The sequence below is a fragment of the Lygodium microphyllum genome, unplaced genomic scaffold, assembly GCF_053477565.2.
Source record: "Lygodium microphyllum isolate KBCC unplaced genomic scaffold, Lygodium_microphyllum_v1.1.10 scaffold_124, whole genome shotgun sequence".
Taxonomy (NCBI): domain Eukaryota; kingdom Viridiplantae; phylum Streptophyta; class Polypodiopsida; order Schizaeales; family Lygodiaceae; genus Lygodium; species Lygodium microphyllum.
Genome location: NW_028229607.1, coordinates 52,501 through 60,000, shown reverse-complemented (window position 1 = coordinate 60,000; position 7,500 = coordinate 52,501).

Genomic DNA, 7,500 nt, shown 5'->3' with positions numbered 1-7,500 from the left:
CCCCCCCCCCCCCCCCCCCCCCTCAACACACACCACACCACACCACCCCTCCCCCCCCACCCCCCTCAACACACACCACCCCTCCCCCCCCCCCAAAAATCCCCCCCCCCCTCAACACACACCACCCCAACCCCCCCCCAACACACACCACACCACCCCTCCCCCCCCCTCCAAAATTCGCCCCCCACCCCCCTCAACACACACCACCCCACACCTCCCCTCCCCCCCCCCAAAAATTTCCCCCCCCCCCACACACACCACCACATCCCCCCCCCTCAACACACACCACACCACCCCTCCCCCCCCCCTCAAAAATCCCCCCCCCCCTCAACACACAAAACACCACCCCTCCCCCCCCCCCCCTCAAAAATCCCCCCCCCCAACACACACCACACCACACCACCCCTCCCCCCCCCCCCCTCCAAATTTTGCCCCCCCCCCCCAAAAAATTGGCCCCCCCCCTCAACACACACCACACCACACCACCCCTCCCCCCCCCTCCAAAATTCGCCCCCCCCCCCCCCTCAAAAATCCCCCCCCCCTCAACACACACCACACCACACCACACCAACCCTCCCCTTCCCCCCTCCAAATTTCGCCTTCCCCTCAACACACACCACCCCACCCCTCCCCCCCCCCCCAAAAATTCGCCCCCCCCGTCCAAATTTCGCCCCTTCCCCCCCCAAAAATTCGCCCCCCCCCCTCAACACACACCACACCACACCACCCCACACCACGCCTCCCCCCCCCTCAAAAATTCCCCCCCCCCCCCTCAACACACACCACACCACACCACCTCTCCCCCCCCTCAAAAATCCCCCCCCCCCCTCAACACACACCACACCACACCACCCCTCCCCTTCCCCCCCTCCAAATTTCGCCCCCCCCTCAACACACACCACCCGACCCCTCCCCCCCCCGCCCCCAAAAAATTCGCCCCCCCCCCAACACACACCACCCCACCCCCCCCCCCCAAAAATTCGGCCACCCCCCTCAACACACACCACACCACACACCCCCTCCCCCCCCTCCAAAATTTGCCCCCCCCCCCAAAAATTTGCGCCCCTCCCCCCCCCCCTCAAAAATCCCCCCCCCCTCAACACACACCACACCACACCACACCACCCCTCCCCCCCCCCAAAAATTCCCCCCCCCCCCCCCCCTCAACACACACCACACAACCCCTCCCCCCCCCCTCAAAAATTCCCCGCCCCCCCCTCAACACACACCACACCACACCACCCCTCCCCCCCCCCCCCTCAAAAATCCCCCCCCCCTCCAAATTTTGCCCCCCCCCCCCCCCCAAAAAAAATTGGGCCCCCCTCTCAACACACACCACACCACACCACCCCTCCCCCCCCTCCAAAATTCGCCCCCCCCCCCCCCCCCTCAACACACACCACCCCACCCCCCCCCTCAACACACACCACACCACCCCTCCCCTCAACACACACCACACCACCCCTCCCCTTCCCCCCCTCGAAATTTCGCCCCCCCCTCAACACACACCACCCCACCCCTCCCCCCCCCCACACCACCCCACCCCTCCCCCCCCCCCCCCCCGCCCCCAAAAAATTCGCCCCCCCCCCCCCCCCCAACACACACCACTCCACCCCCCCCCCCCCAAAAAAATTCGACCACCCCCCTCAACACACACCACACCACCCCTCCCCCCCCCCCAAAAATTCAGCCCCCCCTCCCCCCTCAATACACACCTCCCCACCCTTCCCCCCCCCCCCCCCCCCGCCCCCAACACACACCACCCCTCCCCCCCCCCCCGAAAATTCGCCCCCCCCCCCTCAATACACACCTCCCCACCCTTCCCCCCCCCCCTCAACACACACCACACCACACCACACCACCCCTCCCCTTCCCCCCCTCCAAATTTCGCCGCCCCCTCAACACACACCACCCCACCCCTCCCCCCCCCCCTCCAAATTTCGCCCCTTCTCCCCCCCAAAAATTCGCCCCCCCCCCCAACACACACCACACCACACCACACCACCCCTCCCCCCCCCCCCACCCCCCTCAACACACACCACCCCACCCCCCCCCCCCCCCAACACACACCACACCACCCCTCCCCCCCCCTCAAAAATTCCCCCCCCCCCCCCTCAACACACAAAACACCACCCCTCCCCCCCCTCCAAATTTTGCCCCCCCCCCAAAAAATTGGCCCCCCCCTCAACACACACCACACCACACCACCCCTCCCCCCCCCTCCAAAATTCGCCCCCCACCCCCCTCAACACACACCACCCCACACCTCCCCTCCCCCCCCCTCAAAAATCCCCCCCCCCCCCCCCCTCAACACACAAAACACCACCCCTCCCCCCCCCCCCCCTCAAAAATCCCTCCCCCCCCAACACACACCACACCACACCACCCCTCCCCCCCCCCTCCAAATTTTGCCCCCCCCCCCAAAAAATTGGCCCCCCCCTCAACACACACCACACCACACCACCCCTCCCCCCCCCTCCAAAATTCGCCCCCCCCCCCCCCCCCCCCCCTTCAAAAATCCCCCCCCCCCCTCAAAAATCCCCCCCCCCTCAACACACACCACACCACACCACACCAACCCTCCCCTTCCCCCCTCCAAATTTCGCCTTCCCCTCAACACACACCACCCCACCCCTCCCCCCCCCCCCCAAAAATTCGCCCCCCCCCGGTCCAAATTTCGCCCCTTCCCCCCCCAAAAATTCGCCCCCCCCCCTCAACACACACCACACCACACCACGCCTCCCCCCCCCCCTCAAAAATTCCCCCCCCCCCCCCCCCCTCAACACACACCACACCACACCACGTCTCCCCCCCCCTCAAAAATCCCCCCCCCCCCCCTCAACACACACCACACCACCCCTCCCCTTCCCCCCCTCCAAATTTCGCCCCCCCCTCAACACACACCACACCACCCCTCCCCCCCCCCCCCGCCCCCAAAAAATTCGCCCCCCCCCCCCCCAAAAATTCGGCCACCCCCCTCAACACACACCACACCACACACCCCCTCGCCCCCTCCAAAATTTGCCCCCCCCCCCCCCCCCCCCCCAAAAAAAATTCGCGCCCCCCCCCCTCAATACACACCTCCCCACCCCCCCCTCAACAAACACCACACCACCCCTCCCCCCCCCTCAAAAATCCCCCCCCCCTCAACACACACCACACCACACCACCCCTCCCCCCCCCCCCCAAAAATTCCCCCCCCCCCCCCTCAACACACACCACCCCACCCACCCCCCCTCAAAAATTCCCCGCCCCCCCCTCAACACACACCACACCACCCCTCCCCCCCCCCCCCTCAAAAATAACCTCCCCCCTCAACACACACCACACCACACCACACCACCCCTCCCCCCCCCCCTCAAAAATCCCCCCCCCCCTCAACACACACCACACCACACCACCCCTCCCCCCCCCCCTCCAAATTTTGCCCCCCCCCCCCCTCAACACACACCACACCACACCACCCCTCGCCCCCCCCCTCAACACACACCACACCACACCACCCCTCCCCCCCCCCCCTCAAAAATCCCCCCCCCCCCCCAACACACACCACACCACCCCTCCCCTTCCCCCCCTCGAAATTTCGCCCCCCCCTCAACACACACCACCCCACCCCTCCCCCCCCCGCCCCAAAAATTCACCCCCCCTCCAAATTTTGCCCCTTCCCCCCCCCTCAACACACACCACACCACACCACCGCTCCCCCCCCCCCCCCCCCCTCCAAAATTCGCCCCCCCCCCCAAAAATTTCCCACCCCTCCCCCCTCAACACACACCACCCCACCCCCCCCCCAACACACACCACACCACCCCACCCCTCCCCTTCCCCCCCACCAAATTCCGCCCCCCCCTCAACACACACCACCCCACCCCTCCCCCCCCCCCCCCCCCCCCGCCCCCAAAAAATTCGCCCCCCCCCCCCCCCCCCCCCAACACACACCACTCCACCCCCCCCCCCAAAAAATTTCGGCCACCCCCCTCAACACACACCACACCACACCATACCACCCCTCCCCTTCCCCCCCTCCAAATTTCGCCTTCCCCTCAACACACACCACCCCACCCCTCCCCCCCCCCCCCCAAAAATTCGCCCCCCCGTCCAAATTTCGCCCCTTCCCCCCCCAAAAATTCGCCCCCCCCCCTTCAACACACACCACGCCACACCACCCCTCCCCACCCCCGCCCCCCCCTCAACACACACCACCCCACACCACCCCTCCCCCCCCCCCCCCCCCTCAACACACACCACACCACCCCTCCCCCCCCCTCAAGAATCCCCCCCCCCCCCCCCCTCAACACACACCACTCCACCCCTCCCCTTCCCCCCCTCCAAATTTCGCCCCCCCCCCATTAACACACACCACCCCACCCCTCCCCCGCCCCCGCCCCCAAAAAATTCGCCCCCCCCCCCCCCAACACACACCACCCCACCCCCCCCCCCCCAAAAATTCGGCCACCCCCCTCAACACACACCACACCACACCACCCCTCCCCCCCCCTCCAAAATTTGCCACCCCACCCCCCGGCCCCAACACACACCACCCCTCCCCCCCCCCCAAAAAATTCGCGCCCCCCCCCCTCAATACACACCTCCCCACCCTTTCCCCCCCCCCCCCCCTCAACACACACCACACCACCCCTCCCCCCCCCCTCTCAAAAATCCCCCCCCCCCCCTCAACACACACCACACCACACCACCCCTCCCCTTCCCCCCCTCCAAATTTCGCCCACCCCTCAACACACACCACCCCACCCCTCCCCCCCCCCCCCCCTCAACACACACCACCCCACACCACACCACCCCTCCCCCCCCCCCCCCCCCCCCCGAAAAATCCCCCCCCCGCCCTCAACACACACCACCCCACCCATCCCCCCTCAACACACACCACCCCACCCCCCGCCCCCCCCCCCCCCTCAACACACAAAACACCACCCCTCCCCCCCCCCCCCTCCACGTCGCGTCATGGAGGGCGTCATGGAGGGTGGGTGGGTGTGTTAAGGGGAGGGAAGCACGTCGCGTCGTGTCAGGCCATGGGGCGCGGGGGGGGGGGGGGGGGGGGGGGCATTGCGTTGGGTGGGTGTGTGTGTTAAGGGGAGGGTGGCACATCGCATCGTGTCGTGTCATGGGGGGGCGGGGATCCCATGGGGGGGGATGTCATGGGGGGGGGGGGGCGCGTCGCATCGTGTCATGTCATGGGGGGGGGGGGGGGGGCGCATCGCATCATGTCGTGTCGTGGGTGGGGGGGCTGGGGTGGGGATGTCATGGGGGGGGGGGGGGGGGGGGGGCGCGGCACGTCGCGACATGGTGTGGTGTGTGTTGAGGGGGGAAGGGGGGGGCGCGTCGTGTCGTGTCGTGTCATGGCGGGGCGCGTCGCGTCGCGTCGTGTCATGGGGGCTGGGGGGGATGTCATGGGGGGGCCGAATTTTTGAGGGGGGGGAGGGGGGGGGGTGGTGTGTGTTGAGGGGGGAGGCGAATTTTTGAGGGGGGGACGTCATGGGGGGGGCGCATCGCGTCGTGTCGTGTCATGGGGGGTGGGGGGATGTCATGGGGGGGGGAGGGGGGTTGTCATGTTATGTTGGGGAGGGGGCGCGTCGCGTCATGTCGGGGCATGGTGGGGGGGAGGGGGCATCGCGACACCCCGCGTCACCCCCCACGACACGGCACACCCCCCCACCCCACCCCACCGCACCCCCCTACGACGCGGCGCCTCCCCCCCACCCCACCTCGAAAAACCCCGCTCCATCCACAGCACCCCACCACTCCTCCAAAAACCAGGCTCGACCCACCGTGCCCCGCCTCACTCCCCCACGACACGGCGCACCCTCCACCCCACCGCACCCCCCCACGATGCCCCCCGCACCCCACCTCCAGAAACCCCGCTCCCTCCACACCACCCCACCACGCCTCCGAAAACCACGCTCGACCCACCCCACCTCGCGCGAGCCCCCCCACGACACGGCACACCCCCCACACCCCACCGCACCCCCCCACGACACGGCGCACCTCCCCACCCCCCCTCACCCCACGTCGAAAAACCCCGCTCGACCCACCCAACCCCGCGTCACTCCCCCATGACACGGCACACCCCCCCACCCCACCGCACCCCCCCACGACGCCCCCCCCCCCCCCCCCCGCACCCCACCTCGAAAAACCCCGCTCCCTCCACGCCACACCACAAATGCCTCCGAAAACCCCGCTCGACCCACCCCACCCCGCGTCACCCCCCCACGACATGGCGCACCCCCCACCCCACCGCACCCCCCAACGACGCCGCCCCGCACCCCACCTCGAAAAACCCCGCTCCCTCCATACCACCCCACCACGCCTCCGAAAACCCCGCTCGACCCACCCCACCTCGCGTCAGTCCCCCACGACACGGCACACCCCCCACACCGCACCTCCGAAAACCCCGCTCGACCCACCCCACCTCGCGTCAGCCCCCCACGACACGGCACACCCCCCACACCCCACCGCACCCCCCCACGACGCGGCGCATATCCCCCCCCCCCCCGCACCCCACCTCGAAAAACCCCACTCGACCCACCCAACCCCGCGTCACTCCCCCAGGACACGGCGCACCCCCCCACGACGCGGAGCATATCCCCCCCCCCCCCCCCCCCCCCCCCCCCGCACCCCACCTCGAAAAACCCCGCTCGACCCACCCCACCCCGCGTCACCCCCCCACGACACGGCGCACCCCCCCACCCCACCGCACCCCCCCACGACGCCCCCCCCCGCACCCCACCTCGAAAAACCCCGCTCCCTCCACGCCTTACCACCACGCCTCCGAAAACCCCGCTCGACCCACCCCACCCCGCGTCTCCCCCCCACGACACGGCGCACCCCCCCACGACGCCCCCCCCCCCCGCACCCCACCTCGAAAAACCCCGCTCCCTCCACACCACCCCGCCACGCCTCCAAAAAACCGCGCTCGACCCACCCCACCCCGCGTCACGGCGCACCCCCCACCCCACCGCACCCCCCCACGACGCCCCCCCCCCCACCCCACCTCGAAAAACCGCGCTCCATCCACAGCACCCCACCTCTCCTCCAAAAACCCCGCTCGACCCACCCCACCCCGCGTCACCCCCCCACGACACGGCGCACCCCCCCACCCCACCGCACCCCCCCACGACGCCCCCCCGCACCCCACCTCGAAAAACCGCGCTCCCTCCACAGCACCCCCCCCTCCTCCAAAAACCCCGCTCGACCACCCCCACCCCGCGTCACCCCCCACGACGCCCCCCCGCACCCCACCTCGAAAAACCCCGCTCCCTCCACCCTAAACCCCACCTCTCCTCCAAAAACCCCGCTTGACCACCCCAACCCCGCGTCACTCCCCCATGACACGGCGCACCCCCCCACGAGGCCCCCCCCCGCACCCCACCTCGAAAAACCCCGCTCCCTCCACACCACCCCGCCACGCCTCCAAAAAACCGCGCTCGACCCACCCCACCCCGCGTCACGGCGCACCCCCCACCCCGCCGCACCCCCCCACGA